At 36.8% G+C, this 22,178-nt stretch overlaps 1 non-coding gene across 1 annotated transcript; it reads right to left on the bottom strand.

The window, feature by feature from the left end:
• Window positions 1-19,005: 19,005 nt before the first annotated feature.
• TRNAR-ACG lies at window positions 19,006-19,078 on the bottom strand. Its single transcript has one exon. It is a non-coding gene; the product is annotated as a tRNA-Arg (tRNA).
• Window positions 19,079-22,178: the final 3,100 nt, after the last annotated feature.

Genomic DNA, 22,178 nt, shown 5'->3' with positions numbered 1-22,178 from the left:
TTTGAAGTGCTCCCATACTACTTTATTGTTTCCTTAATTTTGATTATAATATTGCTCTTTCCCTCCATATCCTTCTGGTTGGTTATCAAGTCTTTGAATCTTATTATTTCCTCCACGATTATTGAACTGTCTTTCTCTTTCAAATTCTTCTTGATCTCGACTACCCATAGCTACTAGCTTCTGTTGATCTTCAACCACCATCTTTTCTTGTTTTCCTTGAGATGTGCTTGCGACTGTGTTCGTTATTTTTTGGAGTATACTTGCATTTCCATCTTTTGTATTTGTGTTCGCGACGGGATAGGATTACATTTCGTTTTGTTTCTCTTCAAGAGCAATGTACTCCTCCTGATACTCACGTAGCTCCGTCATTGATATGGTATTTTTGATTCTGAATATTTGTATGTACATCAAGTCTGTTGCAAAGAGTGCATTAATGAATGCTAGTATGAAGTTTCTCTTATCTACTCGACCAACCATGTTACTACACATGGTTCTCCATCGCATGGTTAGGCTTCGCAAGCTCTCATTTGTCCTTCTTTGCAGACCAAACACCTCATATATACCTGGGCGTAATACATTATTACTGATATATGCTCCTAGGAATATTAACTGTAGATGGTTGAATGACCTCATCGTTCCTGGAGGTAATCCCTCGAACCACTTCAGTGCTTCGCCTGATAAGCTAGATTGGAAATACTTGCATAAAACCGCATCATGATCTTCCCACTGTAAAAAATATCTCACATAAGCTTTTATGTGTTGTACCGCACAGGTTGTCCCATCGAAAATATTAGTGAACACAAGTAAATTGCATTTAGGAGGTATTCCCGTCATCTGTATTTGCCTTGCAAATGGCGTTTTTCCTGCTTCTTCAATAGCCTCATCCAGTTATTTCCTTCCTCCCTGTCTTCTGGTGGTCATCATTTCTCTTACTTCTGCTAACTCTCTTAAGATTTTCTCATTTATCACTGGGTCTTGTTGCATTAGCCTTTTCAACCTTGCTTTTCTTTCTCTATTTTCACGTCTGTTCTGTTGTATTGCCTCTTGTAGTTCTTGTTCTTCGACTTCATCTCTCCTTATCCTACGCCTCTCTCTTTCATCTCCTGCATGAATTAGGGCGTCATTATACCTTTCTTCCTCTATGCGATCAAGTGGAATTCTTGCCATTTCTCTGCCTTATGGTATAATTCCTCTCTGTTCTCCATTAATTTCCTCATTATGGTTTTGGAGCGTGCAATAACGTTCGCGTACTCTCACTTGATTGTCATGATTGTTCTGACGTATAGCCTCTTGTAATCCTCGTTCTTCAGCTTCCTGTATTCTTCTCTGTCTTTCCCTTTCGCGCCTCAAGTTGGTTTGTGCGTCATTGTATCTCTCAGCGTCATTTTCGCGCTCGTGATGATTTCGTAGCATTTCTAGTTCTTGTAATATCATCCTTCCTTTTTCTGGGTCATTCCCATACTCCTGATGGATGCGATATCGTTCGTCTTGCGGTTCATGTCTATTATCTCTGTTACCCTCTTGTGTGCGGTAATCTTCACCATGTGGCACGTACCGATCACCAATTGGTTGTCGTTCCATGTGATGTTCACCGCGTGGATTCTGTAAATCTTCATTTACCTAAAAGTTCTCTACAATGTTGTCCAAAGGTGGTTATTGTCCAATATCTCTTCTAATAGACCTTGACCTTGAGCGCGTGGCGCTTCTTGATATTTGCTCTTGCAACCTTAGATTCTCTTCTCTTAATTCATTATTCTGGCGTGTTAAATTCGCACGTTCTTCATCTTTTCTCCTTCTTTCCACAACCAATCTCTGTCAAAGTTCCTCAATCGTCATGTTTTCTTCATTTCTTTCTATAAGTCCTTCGTTCGCAGTCCTTCGTTCTGCTTCTTCTTCTGTTGAATCTGTTTGTGAAGTATGGACGCTCACTCTATCATAAACGTTAATTCTATTTTGCACTAGTTCGTTTTGGATCTGAGTTTGGACTTGATTTCCTCTATTGTTTCTTTCGCCCATCCTTGACGATTCTGCGATTTCACTCCTTCTACCAGCGATTCTTTTACTCCTTTTAATTGTTACTGCTTGTTCTGCTGTAATTGCTTGCCTCACCATTTTTTTTTCTGTCTATAACAATTTACTAACAATGATTGTTTTTCTAAAACTACAAAGATTATTCACCAACAGGGTATATCATTCCAAGCTTATTTCTAGCGCCAAAATGTAGTTGCAAGAAATCCTGTAACCACACCCTTAAGGAATTCAATAGAACAATTCAAGTTATCATCACAAAATTCATAAGAACATATATTAGATCTTTAATTTGAATACAGAATAATCAGAAAATTCTAACTTCGAGAACAAACAATTTTTCTCTCTCCTAAATTCCTTATCTCAACTCTCAAAAAGATCTCTCTCAATACAAGGTCGTTCGGTCCCTTATATATGGATTTACATAGTGGATGACAGCTAATAAATCCCTTACTTTAGGATCTGGCGTGCGTCATTGACGCACGCTTGCATTGACTCTTTTCGCACGTGATCTATAATATCGCATGATTCTTCACACTTTTCTCATGACTAAGCTGACGTCATCTGTTACGTCATTCTGTATATATTGTATGCGGTTGTCTTCGCTCAGATCTGATGGTCGTTATTTCACATGATTAATAGGTGTGCGGTATTTCACTCCTACAATACGGTGGTCATCTAGGGGGAGTGTTATAAACGGAAGTTTATTAGGTAGATGCCCACTTTAGTGGGACCCCATTACTTGAGCACCAAGTATGTAAACTCTATAAAAAGAGTCTCTCTTTGTAAACACACACACATCTAATAGAATTTCTCTCTCTTCTTCTCCTCTATTATGTGTCTCCTTTTATATCTTCTCTATTTACAAGAGTCTTGAATCCTTGTAGAGATATTCAGAGAGGCACTCCTTTAAATTAAATGTAGAGGGAGCTTATGGTCTCCCCCTCATCCGAACTGAGCCAACCCGGATACGAGACTGAGACATTTTTAAAACTGACTTTACAATTTATACATCCATAAATAACATTCAAACAAGATAATGTGTGCATTAACCTCGAAATTTGATTTCTTAAAATTTACCAAATATTGGTAAGAATATAGAGTTTTATATGAATAACACTACCAAAAATTAATGCGAAAATAACCATGCCATAAGACCCTTCAGCAAACTTAATATTTTGGTCAATACATAATTGCTAATCAAAGTCATTTGAATCGCATTTAGTGAAGGCATGGGCAAGAAGCCAAAGAATTTGGCACAGATATTATATCTAGTCTTAGTTGCCACTTGCCAACTGTGACCAAGGTTTACAATTGCACCCAAAAAAAAACACGGTTTTTCTCTTTCCAATTTTTGTCCGGGGAGAATTAATTAACCGCGAACGCCAGTTACTACTACCTACCAGTAGGATAGGATGCATTTCTACACTAAAATTGCTTAATGAAAAAAGAAAAGACTAAAACTGGTTCTCATGAATCATTTTTGTATATGCTTCAAAAAAAAAAAAAAAAAAAAAAAATAATGTGATTCATTTTCCGAATTCAGTTAGAGTTTATCAATGAATTGTAAACATTAATTTCTTATCGGATATGATCTTATTATTGATAGCCAACAAATAACACTATGGGTGGCAAAGATTGATCATCATCTTCTAACTTTCCAATGCATGCAAGCCAACTTTGTTAAATTAAAGCAAAGTGATGGTGGCGAGTACGTCAATGCTTAGATAGCATTCCGCGGAGCGGATCAGTGGTCGACTTGTCAACATGTTTTGGAGAGCAGCTTTTTTTAATTATGCGTCAAATTTATGTTGAAGTTCGTTCTGGCATCAGCCGACACAACGCTTACGAATACGCTTACTCTATTAGGACAGCCAGTTTACGCGGCATTGAGAAATGCTGTGTGTGTGTGCCTGTACCCTTTTAAAGAACACCATGTATATTTTCGAGTAATCTTATCCATTCTCATTCCGTCTCTCTTCAAATTCATGGAAATGGACGCACTCACTCATTATTCTAACTAAGTAAAGACTCCACTGTGTAGTTATATGAGATTCTTATTTTATCATCCTGAACTGAAATATTATAAAACATTATCGACATCCCGTATTACGTAAGACTGTATGTGCTGTTTACTGGTCCTCGAACCATATTTAGCCAATCATGAAAGTTGTAACACCTATTGCGGGTATAATTAACAACGCTTAATTAGTTACTCAAAAGCATCCCTCGAATATACTTTCACTAGTGTGGCCGACTGGTGATTATCGACCATTAAAAGGATTGGAAGCCCACGTTATCCGAAATTCATTGCCACAGAGCAATGGAGTATTTTTCTATTTTTGCTTTAAAGTTCTTATCTTATCATCAGTCAACAAAGAGATGACATAAATCCGAGTCATGAATTTTGTCATTTACACTTTAAAGAGGCACCTTCAAAGAAAGGCAAAGATGATGACAATGGTTTCTCATCAGTTAGCACTATATTCAACCAAGTATAAATAAACATACCACCATCTAGTACACCAACTCACTACTTCATCTTCTCAACACAAACAACTACAAAGCACAAGCATAAAACTGTGATACCACTCTTACCAAGATTCTCTTCAAGAAAAGACATACTAGTGCAACTCCATTATGACTATGGAAGGTATTCAAAACTGGTGCAACAAACCAACATCATCATCATCATCATGCAACAAAAGTATTCGGCTGGGTCGCCAAAGATCATCCATGACATTGTCAAACCATAAATCTTCGGCAACAACAATGACAACGGTGAGTTACATTAAGATGACAAGATGTTCGGTAACTAAGGAATGGAGAGTGAAGATATGGAGGAGGATAAAGAAAGAAAAGAAGAAAATTTTCAGGTCCATTGGTCATGAATATAATGATCACCGGGTTAGAAATTCATATGATCCTTCGAGCTACTTGAAGAATTTTGATCAAGGGTGTTCTTTAAATGAACCAGATAATTACTCTAGATCATTCTCAGCTCGATATGCACACCCTTCAAGAATTTGATCAAGGGAACTATTCTTTGAATGAATTTACCAGCATGATGTAAATAGTTTGTCACTAATTTAGATAGTTTCCTGTTTAGTGATGATATTGAATCTCATCATTTTAGTTGTAAGTTCTTTCAGATGTTATACACTAGAAGATGCACAAGTGACACATAGTGCAACTTACTAAAACAAATGTACTAGTTATAATGTTATATGTAGTGCAGTTTTTATGAACTAGAATGCACTAATTCTATACAATCTACATTTGAGAAGAACGATTTTTTGGGGACTGCACAAGAAGTTACTATTGAGACTTTAGGGAGACATTGATGTCAGTGTCAGTGACACAGGCGAAATGGGCTGCAAACCAAAATTAACTACCTCGATCCGACCCTCAAAGATTCCAAGGAAATGAGGTTAAAGTCTCACAAGTGTGTCGACTAGTTCTCTTTCGTTATGTATTTATACTTGTTACAAGAGAAGAAATCAAATGAATCTACAACAATTTGTACGAGTTTACAGGACAATTTACAACCTAAGACTAGGAATATACATGACTCAGTTATAGCATAAGACTAGGACTATACAACAGAATACAACTTATATGTAGCAACAGACTCAGACTTGTCAATGTGTATTGGTGTTGTGCGTTGTGACCACACACTCCAAAGATGGCAGATATGCAAGTCTAATACCCTACTCAAGTTGGAGCCTGAGGAGAATCTGGACGAAGACCCAACTTGCTAGCAAGTTTTCGAAAATGATCCACTCCCGGTGGTTTTGTGAAAAGATCAGCTAATTGAAATGATGATGGCAGATGAGTAGGCTTGATGAGACCACAGAGCAGCTTTTCACGTACGAAATAACAGTCGATTTCAATATGTTTAGTCCTTTCGTGAAAAACAAGGTTCTCAGAAATGTGAATAATAGCTTGATTATCGCAATAAATTGGAATAGGTTTTGGAATAGGTTTTGGAATAGTAACGCGTAGGTCACAAAATAGATAATGTAACCATTGCAGTTCTGAAGTAAGACGTGCAAGAGCTCTATATTCCGCTTCATCGGAAGAAAGAGAGACAGTCGGTTGTTTCTTGGACTTCCAAGAAATTGGACTATCTCCTAGCATAGTGAAATAACCTGTCGTTGATCGACGAGTGGTTGGGCAGCCTGCCCAATCAGAATTAGTATAACCAGCAAGAGATAAAGAATTGGAGGGAGAAAGAAAAATGCCATGAGTAACAGTGCCTTTAAAGTAACGGACTACTCGATGTGCAGCATCCAAGTGACCAGAACATGGTTGGTGCATGAATTGACTTAAATAGTTAACAGAATAAGTGATATCAGGACGTGTCACTTGAAGATAGAGAAGGCGACCTATGAGACGTCGATAAATAGTAGGATCAGGTAAAGGATCACCAGAAGTTGGGAGAAGTTTTAGATGTTGTTCCATCGGAGAAATCTTAGTCCCTAAAAGACCAGAATCATTAACTATATCAAGAATATATGTGCATTGACATAGAAAAACACCTTTGGGAGAGCGAGATACCTCAATGCTTAAGAAATATTGTAAACGACCAAGATTCTTGAGAGAGAATTGAGTCTCAAGTTTATGCTTTAGGTCTTGAATAGCTGAATCACTATTACCGGTGATAATAATGTCATCAACATAAACTAAAACATAAATAAATATTGTACCAGAATGAAAAGTAAAGAGAGAATAATCAGCATTAGATTGTTTAAAACTTGCATTAAGTAGAGCTGTAGAAAACCTAGCAAACCATTTGCGAGTGGCTTGATTAAGTCCATATTTAAGACTTATTGAGTTTGTAAACACGAGTATCCCCCTTTTTCTGAAAGCCTGGAGGAATTTTCATGTAAATATCTTCAAGGGGATCACCCTGTAAAAAAGCATTATTAACATCAAGTTGATGAAGAGGCCAATTATTAATAGCTGCAATAGATAAAAGAACACGAACAGTGACTAACTTGGCCACTGGAGCAAAAGTGTCATGGTAATCAATGCCTTCTTGTTGTGTATAACCCTTAGCAACAAGACGCGCCTTCGTACCATCTGGTCGATATTTAATTTTAAAAACCCATTTGCAGCCGATGGCAGTTTTTCCAGGTGGGAGAGTAGTAGTAGTAAAGGTGTCATTGTCATCTAAAGTCGTATGTTCCTTGATTATGGCATCACGCCAGACTGGAATTTTAATGGCTTCACTAAAAGTGTGTGGTTCATCATTAGTGATCACTGATGAAAGGAAAGCACGATGATGTAGAGTGAACTGATTAAAAGAGATATAATTGGTAAGAGGATAAGGGGTTTTTGACGTACTCTGTTGAACAAAACACACATAATCCTTCAGGTGAGGAGGTCGATGATGTTCTCTGGTAGAACGACGTAAAACAACCTCTTGCGTATCAATAGTAGATGTAAAAGTTGTAGTTTCAACAGCAACAGGATATGCAGTTGGTAAAGAAACTGCCGAAGAATTAGTGTCAGATGGAGACGCATCTGTTGATAGAAGTGATAAAGCACGTGAATTTTGGGAAGTAGTCTGAGTAGTCTGAGGAGGAGAGTAAGACGATTGCAGTTCTGATGAAGTAGGTGAATCTTCATAGTAAAAATCTTCTTGAACAACAGGGTTTAAAAAATCAGGGTTAGAAACCTGTGCATCCTTAAACGGAAAAAGATGTTCATGAAATACAACATCTCTAGATACATAAGTAGATTTTGTAGAAAAATCTAGAATGATGTAACCTTTATGGTTATATGGAAAACCAAGAAATACTCCTGGTTGAGCACGAGGATCAAATTTATTTGTTATCTTAGTATTACGAGCATAACATAGACATCCAAAAATACGAAGATGGCGATAGTTCGGTTTCATACCTAATAAGACCTCATGAGGTGAACGTTTAGAGAGAACTGGAGTTGGAATTTTATTGATGAGATAGGTGGTTGTTAAAATGCATTCACCCCAGTAGGTTATAGGAAAATTAGCCTGAAAACGAAGAACCTTAGCAACAGTCAGTAAATGGCGGTGTTTCCTTTCAACCACTCCATTTTGTTGTGGGGTGTAAACACAACTGCGCTGATGATGAATGCCATTTTCATGGATCCATTCCTGAAATTCGCGAGTTAAAAATTCAGTGTCATTGTCTGATTGAATGCGTTGTAATATTGGCAGAAAAGGTAAAGAAGTACCTGTAGATATAGTATGAAGTTGCGTAGAATACTGAGTCACAATATGACGAGCAAAAAATTTAATAAATTTGCAGGTTTCACTCTTGGTATGCACAAGGTATACCCAAGTACAGCGAGAAAAATCATCTACAATGGTGAGAAAATACTTTGCACCAGTGATAGAGGGTGTAGAAAATGGTCCCCATATGTAACAATGAATAAGTTCAAAACAGCGTGTAGAAAAAATACGATTTTTATTAAACAATAAACGAGTCTGTTTAGCCAACGGGCATACATCACAAGTAGTAGAAAAACTAGACCGAATATAGTCATACGAATTACATAAATAATGGAAACGATCTAAACTAGGATGTCCAAGGCGACAGTGCCAAATGTCAAAGGACGTCTTATTAAAAAGAACTTTAGGTGATGTTGTTGGAGGTGTAGAAACCCGTAGCAGATAGAGACCTGCAGTAAGTTTACCCTGACCAATCACTTTGGTCGTGAGCAGGTCCCGAAAAGTGAAAGAATCATGGGTAAGAACAACAACACAATTAAAAGAGCGAGTTAATTGGCTCACAGACAAAATATTAAATTTAAAGTTCGGAATATCATGAACATTGGATAATTTTAGAGTTGGTGAGAAGACTACTTCACCAATATGTTTGACAGTAGAAAGAGTACCATCAAGAAGTTGCATTTGAATCAATGATTTAATAGGAGAGTATGAAGTAAAATAAGACAACGAATTACAAATATGGTGAGTAGTACTACTATCAACAAACCAGGGTTCAAAGAAAAACGTATTAAGCAACTTACCGGCGAAGTTCACCCTTGGTTCCATTGGAGTATCCTCAGGTGGAGGATTGATGAGAGCTAACAGACGAGAATACTGTTCATCTGAGAAGGTAGGAATCGCAGGTGGATGTACAAGTTGAGATTCAGAAGTGACAGCAGTGGTATTGGCAGCAACTGGTTGTGATGTGGAAGAAAGAGGGAAACCGTGTAAACGATAGCATCTGTCTCGAACATGTCCATTACAATAGTCGCAACGGGGTTGAGGCCTTTTGTTGTGGATGGAAGCAGAACGAGTACCAGCAGATGGTGCAGCATAACGGTTTGTATTCAGAGCAGCAGACTCGATGTTGGAGAGAGGGCTGGCAGTGATATGTTGTTGTTCTTCCTCCTGTTGCACCATGTTGAAAATTCGCAGAGCAATAGGGAATGGATCCATCAATAGGATCTGACTTCGGAGGTTAGAAAATATATCGTGCAAGCCTTGAAGGAACTTCATTGCTCTGTGACGTTCTAGACGTTCTAGTAATGACTTCCCAGCTCCAAAAATACACACCTCAGTGACAGCGACAAGAGAATCGTATTGATCCCACAGTGTTTTGATTTTTTTTGTAATACAAAGACACTGAAATCGATTCTTGTCGAATAGCAGCAATTGCAAATTTCAATCGAAAAAAAATAGGTGCATTAGAGATGCAAAACCTCACCTGAAGATCCTTCCATATTGCATGAGAAGTATAAGAAGCTTGCCCGGACATCAGGTTGGCATGAATTCATAATCCAACTTCCCACCAAATCGTCTCACCGCTTACAGCACTGATAGGCGAGTTTATCTGTTGGAGGAGGAAGAGTACCATCCACGAAACCAAGTTTCCAATTTGCGTTCAGAGCCTTGGTGATTCCTCGTACCCAGGATCCATAATTGTCGCCCTGCAACAATGTAGAGAACAACACATCCATCGGATTGTCCCTGGGATGTATAACATATGGATCTGAAATCCTAAGGTTTCCTGAGGTTGGAATGGATGTGGTTTCAGGTGGTGTTTGATGATTAGGGATTTCAGGTACTGTTTGAGAAGTGGATTCAACCATTGTGAGAATTCAGAGAAATACTTCTCGGAAGGTAAATTAGGTCCTAGGATGGATCAAGATGATACCATCAAAGATTCTAAGGAACTGAGGTTAAAGTCTCACAAGTGTATCGACTGGTTCTCTTTCATTATGTATTTATACTTGTTACAAGAGAAGAAATCAAATGAATCTACAACAATTTGTACGAGTTTACAGGACAGTTTATAACCCAAGACTAGGAATATACATGAATCAGTTATAGCATAAGAATATAACTATACAACAGAATACAACTTATATGTAGCAACAGACTCAGACTTGGCAATGTGTATTGGTGTTGTGTGTTGTGACCGCACACTCCAATGATGGCATATATGCACGTCTAATATACCCAACTGTAACTACTGAGAACTTAATTGGATCTATTTGGTATTTGTGGTACAGTTAGATAAGATTGACATACTCTATAAGGGCATGACTAAATAAAACATTCATGAAATCATTGGACAGAAAGAAAAGAAAATGAAGCAATGACATTTATGTGGTTCGCCTAAAGCCTATATCCACATGGTAAAAGTTTGAGCGCTTACGATTTTTTATTTTTTATTTTTTTTAATAAGAAAAAGAGGAGTTAACTCAAGGTTACAGAGCATCCTTCATCTCGGTTATCTCTAGCACCAGGCTGAAAGGCCACATTACGATACTTAAAAGTTTGATTGTGCGTGATTTCTGAGACATCAAAATACTGAAGAGAAGTAAGGAGCTGCTGGAGGTTAGGGACCCTTCCAGTTAGGGTTTTCAAGATAATCTGACTGAATACAAAGTTTAGCTAATAGAATTGCCGATAAATTTCTGTGATGTTCAACTTTGGTTAAGTTTCCTGGGACAAAATCAATTGCTCCAAAATTTCCTCCCCTCATTTGGTGGTGAAGTCTTCCTTGGACCTTCTGTTGACATTTCTTCTGGATTGCTTAGAGAATAGAGTTGTCTTGAGATTAAAAGTTTTTGTTAGCTTTATGAATCTCTTTTCCCCATTTCAGTGCTAGTTTAATTATCTCCTCTTGCATCCCTGTTGATTTTATTTGGTACTGTCATTATAGTTCCTTGCTCTCATACAGTTCCCTGAAGACATGGCCAATAAAGCAAAATTAATGTAAAGGAATTTTCCACCATTAGCATCATGCAAGAAGACTTTCATGATATTAATGCTGATAGTAATACCAAATTTTTATTTACGAGTGCTTATGAGCTTGTCAGTCCTGTCATTAGTATTCACTTGATAGTAAATATTATTTAGAATGTGCCTTGGATTATGCACCACTATGTTAAAAGAACAGGGATGTTGAGTTATCATGGTTGCAGTGGTATTAGCATTAGGTTTGATTTATCTATAGAAAAAGTCACATCTGGACTTCCAGATGAACCACAACATATAGTGGCAAGAGTGACATTCCAACTTGAAAGCAGAGTATTGGCCTGGAACCATTTATTAAGCTAATCATAGAAATAGGAGGAGTTTCCAAACAATTGGTGATGTATGCCAAAAAGTTTTATCCATACTTCAGAGGCAGCAGGACAATACATAAGAATATGAGTGCTATCCTCTTGAGCACACTTGCATATGTTGCAAATAGGGTCAATATAGTGAAGATTGTTTTCAGTATTGTCATTGGTAGGTAAGATGCCATGAGCATACTTCCAGATAAAGACATGGGTAGCTGGGAGGTATACGGTTTCCAAATGTCTCCCCAAAGGGGTGTTGGAGTTTTCATTAGCATACTTGTCAGAAATTTGTTTGTCATATATAGATTGGACAGTGAAATATCTCCTTGGCTTCATTGACGGAACCTTGGAGAATCCTGTTGTAAATACAAACGATATCCACAAATGGGAGCAATCCAGCAGTTGGATACTCAATTCTATTGTTCCCGAAATTTGTTCAAGTGTTCTCTACTGTGAAACTGCCAAAGAGATTTGGACAGATCTCCATGAGCGTTACTCTCAATCCAACACTCCGAAAATCTATCAAGATATCAATACTTTCGTTTCAGAGAAGCAATTGAATGCTTCACTTGATTGATTTTTGGAACGTTGAATTGGGAATAACGTTTATGGAGATATGTCCAAATCTCTTTGGCAGTTTCATAGTAGAGAACACTTGAAAATTTTTGGGAACAACGGAGATGAGTATCCAACTGCTAGCTTACCAAATAATTGGATCGCTCCCTGTTGGAAACAATAAAGAAAATTCACACAAAATAAATCTCAAACAGCTAAGTTGGACTAGGTCGCTATCTTTAAGGTATTTCGCGACTCTGCCTCTTGATTGTGATGGCAGTCAAAAACTTGTCGAACACCTATCGGATAAAACAGTTGATTCTCTCTTGTTCGATTTATCTGCACCTTGAGAAATCGAACCAACTCTTACTCTATCTTACACTTGCTCAGAATACAAATAGATGAAAAAACTCAGTCATTCATCTTCTCCAAAAACTGTCTTTTATAACTCAAAGGAAATCAATTCGGTTTTAATGAGAATAAAATCAATAATAACTGCATACTTAAAATCTTCCAAAACAGTAATAAAACGGCTAGAATATAAAACCGAAATTAATGAATTTAATTGAGAATATTAAGTTGACAAAAAACCGTTATGGAAATCAGAAGTTAAATCTGCAAAAAATTAACTTTTAAATCAGTTTACCTCTCAAGACCCCCAAGGCCCAGCTCTCCCGGACTTTTTAAGTAATATAGATATATATAATATACCTAGTCAAATGCATGGGGTGAGACTTGAACCCAAGTCTATAGTGTGGGAGCCCAAAATAATACCACCACACTAATTCTATAAGTTTGATATAATATTACAAAACTATGTTTTTAAATATATATATCTCCCAACAATCCCTCACTGATATTTTAAAAATATTGAGGAAGTGATGTATAGTTGTGCATCTGCAAAGGTGCCTTTCGACTTGAGCCTCCGCATAGTGTTGACCTTTCTAAGTACCAGGTGACTAGAGTGACTTGTGTCTTGAACTCTAACTAACATTAGATTATTTAACACATACAACTATATCTAGAGTAAAGTCCTTAAGTTCGCACATTAAAGCCATGTGCTTATCCCTTTTTTAATAAATGATCTATAGAAATGCCCAACTTCTCATAGAAGACGGCCACACCTTCACATTTGTGTAGGTGAGTCTATCAAGAATACTCCTGTGTATACCACTCTAACTTAAGAGCTATACACATCATTAAGACTTAAAAAAAAACACAACTTGTTTCCCATTTCAGGATATCATGCTATGGGAATGCATGACTCTATCATATCATTTATAACTTCGTCTAGTCCCTTTGAACCTATTTCTAGGTTGGGTATCCATTAAAAATGACTCAACTTCTAACGGGCAAAAGTCTCATGCTTTTAGAGGTATTCCATACCTTTTCTCTTGCTAATCCGTTCGTCAGAGGATCGGCTAAGTTTCCTTCAGATCTCACATGATATACTCTAACAACGCCAGTTGTGAGAAATTCTCTAAATGGGTCGTGATTTCGACGTATCTGTCGATTCTTATTGTTATTAATTTTCTACTACTCCGATAGCTGCAGTACTATCGCAGTGGATCAAAGTGGCTGGTATCGGTTTTTCCTATACTGGAATATCTGACAACAAAATCTTCAGCCATCCTGCCTCTTCACTAGATGCTGCTAGTGCCACCAATTCAGCATCGATCGTAGATTGGGCTATAATTTTTTGTTTCTTTGATCTCCAAGATACAGCGCCCCCAGCAATATTAAAAACATATCCACTGGTGGCCTTGGAATCAACTGAAAGAGTGTTCCAATTAGCATCACTAAATCCTTCAAGGACTGCGGGATACCTCTTATAGTGTAATCCTAGGTTTGTGGTTCTTTTAAGATATCGCATAACCCTCTCAATAGCATCCCAGTGTTCCAAACTAGGATTACTGGTAAACCTGCACAGAACTCCCACTGCATATGCAATGTATGGTCTAGTACAATCAGTTGCATAACGCAGACTTCCAATTATACTAGCATATTCAGATTGTCTAACACTTTCTCCAGTATTCTTAAAAAATTTCAAATTAGGAACAAACGGAGTACAAACATGTTTACAATCAAAATATTCATACTTCCTCAGAATTTTTTCAATGTAGTGAGATTGATCCAAAAAAAATACCACTATCAGTTCTAGTTATTTTGATTCCCAAGATTACACTAGCTTCACCCAAATCTTTCATGTCAAAATTCGAACTAAGCATACTTTTAGTTTCATTGACAACAGATAAATTGGAACCAAATATCAGCAAATCATCCCCATACAAGCAAACAATCACACACACATCATTCTCAGATTTATAATAGATGTATTTGTCACCCTCATACAAGCAAACAATCACACACACCATCAGGTTTGAGTTTCCTTTTCAAAACCCATTTACAACCTATAGGATTATAACCAGGAGGTAAATCTACTATATGCCAAGTGCCATTAGACATATGAGAATCCCATTCATTATCTACAGCTTCTTGCCAGAAACTAGACTCTGCATAACTAAACGCCTCTTGTAAATTAGAAGGTTCTTCCTCTATAGCATAAAATTCAAAATCAGGATTTTTATCTTTTGTCTCAGTCCTAGCTCTTTTACTACATCGAGGTTCAACTTCAGTGATCCTAGTTTCTTCACTTCTAGGTTCTTCTAATCTAGGTTCAGAATCAGAACTAGGTTAAGTATTAGGTAAAGGACCCCCACTATTACCCCCACTATTTCTAGATTTAAAAGGAAATCTCTCTTCAAAGAAATCAACATCAATAGATTCAATAATAACCTTATTTTTAATATTAAAGAACCTATAAGCTTTACTGTTTTGAGCATAACCAATGAAAACACATTCACAAGCTCTACTTTCTAACTTATGTCTTTTAGGATCAGGTTTTCTAACGAAAGCTAAACAACCCCAAACTCTAAAATAGGAAACATTAGGTTTTCTATCTCTCTAGATTTCATAAGGAGATATCTTGGTTTTATTATTGGGAATGCGATTCAAAACATGGAAAACAGTCAACAAACATTCACCCCACCAATGAGAAGCAGCACCAGGACTAAGAAAACAAGCAACAATAAGTTCAGTCAGTGTAAGATTCTTTCTTTCAGCTTTTCCATTCATTTGAGGATTATATGGAGCAGTTCTTTCATGTATTATGCGATTATTTTAATAAATTTCAGTAAAAGGAGCAGAATCATATTCAGTGCCTCTATCACTACGAAACCTCTTAAATTTTCTACCAAATTGGTTTTCAATTTCAGCAATAAAGATCTTAAATTTTTCAATAGCTTCATTATTATGGCTCAACAAATAAACATAAGTATAATTAAAACAATCATCAATGAACGTCATGATATACCTCTTGCCATTTCTAGTATGATACTTTCATATTCACACAAATCAGAACGTATTAAGTCTAGTGGTTTGGATTCTCTTACAACAGATTTATGTGAAGTTTTGGTTATTTTTGCTTGACTACAGTATTCACATTTTTCAAATTCATTTTCAGAAAATTCAGGGAGGACACCTAACTTGCTCATGTTATTTACTAACTTTTTACCCACATGACAAAGCCTACCATGCCAAACATTAAAATTGCAAACCATATAAGCAGAAGATTCAATTTTATTCATAGCATCAATATTAAGCTGAAACATTCCATCAGTAGCATAACCCTTTCCTACAAAACTCTTATTCTTAGTTATAGTGTAAATATCAGACCCAATAGTTTGAAACAACCCAGACTTGTTGAGAAGATAGCCGGAAACAAGGTTCTTTATCATTTCTGGAGTGTGAAGGACAGCTTTCAGCATGAGTGTCTTCCCAGAAGTAAACTTCAACTCTATCGTACCAGAACCTTTCACCATAGTGCTGTGAGAGTCTCCCAACAACACTTTCTTATCCTTGGTTTCAGCATAAGTCTTAAACATGCACCTATCAAAACAACAATTACGCGAAGCACTACTGTCTATCCACCACCCATCGGATCCACCAACCATGTAGAACTCTGGATCAAAGACCATGGCAATTATAACGTCACTCACATCATTAGCTTGTGCGTTATTCTTTTCCTTGTTAAACCTGCAATTCCTAGCCATGTGGTTTGGTTTACCACAGGTATAACAAAGAAACTCAGAATTGGAATTCTGTCCATTTTTCAATGGGTGTTGGTTCTTGTTTTGATTAGGCCTTCCTCATCCTTTCTTCTGGTTCGGGTTAGGTTTCATATCATTTTTCTTAGGTTTCAAAATGGGATGAGTCCTATTGTTAGAAACAATGAGAATCTTTTCCTTCTTATCTTGTTTCCGAGCTTCTTCCTCAACCCTGAGCTTAACAATCAAACTTTCAAGAGAAAATTCTTTAGTCTTGTGACACAAAGTATTACGAAAATCTTTCCAGCTAGGTGGTAACTTGTCAATCATTACAGAAACTTGAAATTGTTCATCAGTTTTCATACCTTCGGCCACAATTTCGTGGTAAATTTTTTGAAGTTCATGAGACTGTGCAACATTTAATCTATCATCCACCATTTGGTATCTCACATACCGGCTCACAGCATATTTCTTTGAACCAGCTTCCTCGGTGTCATATTTTTTCTGTAATGCATCTCATACATCTTTAGCAGTTTCAAAAGTTGAATAATACTCATATAAATCGTCAGATAATGAGTTAAGAATATAGTTTTTGCAATCGAAGTCATTATCGACCCATTTGTCAATGACCTTCTGTTTCTCCTCAGGAGTTTGAGGAACAACTTCTTTGGCACCACCGGTAGGAGGTGGATCGGTAGCATCACCACCAGCAGTCTTATCAGCAGCAGGTTCCAGGGTTCCAGGATGAACACTCGACACAGTCATATCACCAGCAGTCTTGAGATAAAAGAACATCTTCAGCTTCCATCTTCTGAAATGCAACCCTTCACATTTGAAAGGCTTGTTGGTATCATCAACGCGCTTCTTTTCAACCTCCATAGCAAAATCGAATACCTTAAAATTGTTGGAAACAATAAAGAAAATTCACACAAAATAAATCTCAAACAGCTGAGTCGCGGACTAGGTCGCTATCCTTAAGGTATTTCGCGACTCTGCCTCTTGATTGTGCTGGCAGTCAAAAACTTGTCGAACACCTATGGGATAAAACAGCTGATTCTCTCTTGTTCGATTTCTCTGCACCTTGAGAAATCGAACCAACTCTTACTCTATCTTACACTTGCTCAGAATACAAATAGATGAAAAAACTCGGTCATTCATCTTCTCCAAAAACTGTCTTTTATAACTCAAAGGAAATCAATTCGGTTTTAATGAGAATAAAATCAATAATAATTGCATACTTAAAATCCTCCATAACAGTAATAAAAAGGCTAGAACATAAAACCGAAATTAATGAGATTATTTGAGAATATTAAGTTGACAAAAAACCGTTATGCAAATCAGAAGTTAAATCTGCAAAAAATTAACTTTTAAATCGGTAGACCTCCCAAGACCCCGCTCTCCCGGACTTTTTAATTAATGTAGATATATATAATATACCTAGTCAAATGCATGGGATGAGACTTGAACCCAAATCTATAGTGTGGGAGCCCAAAATAATATCACCACACTAATTCTATAAGTTTAATATAATATTATAAAACTATGTTTTTTAAATATATATATCTCCCAACACTCCCATTTACAGAGATCGTTTGTATTTACAGCAGGTTTCTCCAAGGTTCCATCAGATAATTGTTTCTTCCGTGATGAACCCGATTTTGTTTTTCACCCTCAAATCAAGAGAAATACCATGACTCCATATACCTTAGTTATCAACAGTTAACAATGGGGTGACCAAAATTGGTGTTGGGTTATCAGAATGGTGGAGTTCAAGTAGGTTACTGAATGATGTGGGTGAATTCAAAGAACGACCATTGGAGTTGTCAGCGCAAGTGGTTGTTTCAGTGGGAGAAATGGTTTCTAAGTGATCTTTCCCAGATGACACCATATCGGATTTTGAATTTGATAGTTGACGAATTGAAAGGTTTATACACAGATATTGGCTTCTTCTGTGATAAGGCTTCTTATTTATAAGGTAGACGTAGTACAACAATATTTAGGAAGATTACAAGAAGAAAGAAAAAAGATAAAAACACAACTAATTTGGGAAGATATTGGTTTCTTCCGTTAATAATATAACTCGTAATTAATGTCGGTATGTATATAGACAACGAATTAGCTTTATACAATATCTTCTTTCTATTCTCAAATATCTTCATTCGATCTTTGAAATATATCTTGAATATATTTGGTCTTCCTTCAAGAAATAGATGCTAGTTTTTTGTTCAAGTGTGCGTTTGTAAGCTGCCATCTTTTAACCTAGACTCAATTTTTCGTAAATCACGAATCCTCCATTTTCCATGTTGCAGCAAGCACTAAATTATCAAGTATATCTTCTCTCTCCAGTTATAAGGTCTTTTGTAATTGCTTATTTTAGTTCTGAAAAGTGAAGATATATTGTGCAACATTGCAGGTGTGTTCAGCTACAGGCGCCTAGATACAAAAACTGTGCAGTCAGAAGCTTTTGCTACTACAGTGGACTCATGAGCTGCGGATGCTAGGCTGGTACAGTTTGTAAATGACTGCGAGGGATTTGTTGTTGCATTACCTTTTTTGTACTTGGATATACTGTATATGATATCACAAGATTTTATACAAGACCGACGTACTGGGGGTCATATTCGGAATTGCAAAGAAGCTCATGACGTTTTGGAAAGCATCTATAGTTTAGTACGAGTCAAAAGTTGGTTGTGGCATGACGTTTAGTCACCATCCACATTACAAAAAAAATCAAAAAAAGAAAGTACGACTTCACTGGGGATCGAACCCAGAATCTCTGGTTTCGTAGACCAGCGCCTTATCCATTGGGCCATGAAGTCAGTTGTTGTTCATTGGATTTTAGGCTCACTAGAATTTCTTAAATTTGGGGCAGTAAGCTCACTAGATTTTCTTAAATTTGGGAATTCCAGGGAGGATTGTCCTCACTTGTCCCGACGTGGCTCCGCCACTGAATCGCAGGTTGGAAAATATATTCTAAAATTTGGTAATTTTAGTTATATTTGTTGGACAGATTTGAAAACACTTTGGGTACCAAAATACACCACCAACTTTTTCGTATGCAATCTGTATGGACAAACTCAACACAATTCCGAGAGTAAAAACCCAATCAAGAAAAGTGTCTAGAGTTATATCTCTCTTTCTCTCTTCTTGTTAGAACGTTTAAAGAACTGAATCCGTGAACCTAACTACTAAAAAAGTTCTTGGACGGTACCAAAGACCAACGTCCAAGGATCAATCAAGTCTAATCCAACAAACTAAGTTGAGCGTATCTACTGTGATTGATCAACGCACAACCTGTGATATTTCAGTTATAAAGATAAACAATATAATGCGAAAAAAGAAATAACACAGACACCAGAAATTTTGTTAACGAGGAAACCGCAAATACAGAAAAACCTCGGTACCTAGTTCAGATTGAACACCAAACTGTATTAAGCCGCTACAGACACTAGCTTACTACCAATTAACTTCCGTCTGGAATGTAGTTGAGCCCGAACTCAGTCTCCCACTGATTCAGGTATAGTCGCGCTTCTTACATCTCTTGCATCCCAGCAGGAATCCGCGCAATTAATTCCCTTAGACGGTCTCACACCAACTAAGAGTTGCTTCAACTCAATTGAAGACTTTAAACCAATCTGCCTCCCACATATTAAGCCTATGATTGATTTCCTGATTTACGATCTAAACGGATGATCAGATCAAACAAAAGATCCAGGTGATAGAAATCGATAGCAGCTTGACAGAAGTCTGGCTATCCTTGTACTTATGCAACCCGAAGTACAGCCTAAATTATTATTCATCTCACAAGTATAAAACTTGCGGAATCAACAAAGTATGAGACGAAGAGAACTTTGATGATTACTATCTATCTTGATAGATGAAGAAAGCTCTACAAACAATCAAAGATCAGGATACTCGAGTTATCAAGATAATTGGACCTGGCTTCACGAATCCCAATGAATTCTTTATAGTCGTTAAACCCTAAAAAGGTTTCTAGAGAGGACGACTCTGGATACAACTAGGACACACCAAAAAGTAGTGTCAGGATTCAAAGAACCTAGTTGCCAAGAGTTCCCCTTATATAAACTTCAAATCCTAGGTTGCTTTAGGTTTAAGCTAAGATAGCTTTGGAACCAAGCAAACAATATTCACCGTTAGATGAAAGCTTTGAATCTTATTCACATAAACAAGATATACAGTCTAGTTAGGTAAACCGTAACCGAACTGTGTATAAAAACTATGTCCAACATGGTTAGCCAAAACTAGCCGATTTGAACTTTAAAAGCTTGACACTCATTTTCATGTTCACTGAGACATTAATCTTGAGCCACAATCATGTGATCAAATAAGTCCATTGTTAATTAGAGAATTGATCAAATTTAAATTATCTCAATGAAATAATTTATTTATAATTGAATCAAAATCAACGTAGTTGGTAAACGTACAAGGTACAATTACTTAAATCGTTCGTGAGTCGGCTAAGTCACAATATGCGAACCGGTTTGCAAACTTATAGGCATAACCGAGTTCCAGAGTTTGACATAATTTTTTCCAGTTTACGTACCGGTTTGCAAACTTAGGTGCAACTCAAAGTTCTGGAGTTGACAGAACTTTTTCGGTTCACGTGCCGGTTTGCAAACTTAAGAGTTTTACCTGTTCCGGAGTTCACTTAACTTTTTCAGTTCACGTACCGGTTTGGGCTAAACTGGTTCCATAACATAGAACTGTATCGGCTCGCCTATTGGTTTGATTACTTTAACCCGGTTCCTTTACCACAGTTCCATAATGGTTAGCATAACTATATGCATACATATCCGGATCACAAAACAAACAGATTTTCCCATGATGTGCATACGAGTATGCATATCACACAAATTTGAAAGTCGATATATAGTTACTCTGCTACGTGTACAAGTACATGCAATACGGCTTCAGACATATAACAATTTTCCCAATTTGTAAGACTGGTAACACTTTTCTTGTATTCCGAATATAATAATTATATATTTCTCTAAATCAAATCAAAACATTCCTGAATAACATCAATGACATATATCACTGTTCCATACTATTTGTAACGAACCGGTGAATTTTCCCTTCTAGCGGGCTGGGTTTCAACCCGTCCAGCAAGGTTAAACTTCGATCACGCCACTTGAAAGATTAAATGACACGTAACATGAAAAGAAAAAAAAAGGAAAAAAATACATAAGGAGACAGTAGCATATTAATAAACTTAGGAGAGTCAACAACTGAAGTTTATTTGATATTTAAGTGTTAAATGAAAACCCTTCAGTCCGTAGACTCGACCAGAACCCAAATCGAAAACATAATCAACTCCATTAGTAATTCTGCCAAAATATAAATTTACGGACATTCTATTCTAATACGAGTAGGAAAACATAATCAACTCCATTAGTAATTCTGCCAAAATATAAATTTACGGACATTCTATTCTAATACGAGTAGGGGACATTCTATTCTAATACGAGTAGGATAATACTCAACGTTCAAATATACATAGGAAATACATAAAAATTTAAAACACATTGTTTAAGTCAAATTAATTTCAAGGTAGATGATTAGGAATTTAGAGAAAGACAAAGTTGTAATAACCATTCAAGACTTGACCCAAGGGGTTTAAAAAATATTTTTCATACTCAGGTGGTACAGTATTGTGCCCACCAACAATTTCAAGCTAAAGAAATCATATGGAACAAGACAATTGAATTTAAACTTAGCATATCAAATGTATTTAAGAGTCTACACCACCCTCCCAATTTTTAATGAAAAATGCTCAAGTTAAAAACAATTATTAAGCACACCTAAACATTTCAAGCACCCAAATCTAAGTTTAGTTTACACACAGAAAATGTCAAAGTTCATAATTTAAGAGTTAACGTACAGAAAGGAATCTCTGAG

Source organism: Papaver somniferum, chromosome 2 (genome assembly GCF_003573695.1).
Source record: "Papaver somniferum cultivar HN1 chromosome 2, ASM357369v1, whole genome shotgun sequence".
NCBI classification, from domain to species: domain Eukaryota; kingdom Viridiplantae; phylum Streptophyta; class Magnoliopsida; order Ranunculales; family Papaveraceae; genus Papaver; species Papaver somniferum.
The sequence above is the reverse complement of the archived record's forward strand: the minus strand, read 5'-3'. Positions and strand labels throughout refer to the sequence as shown.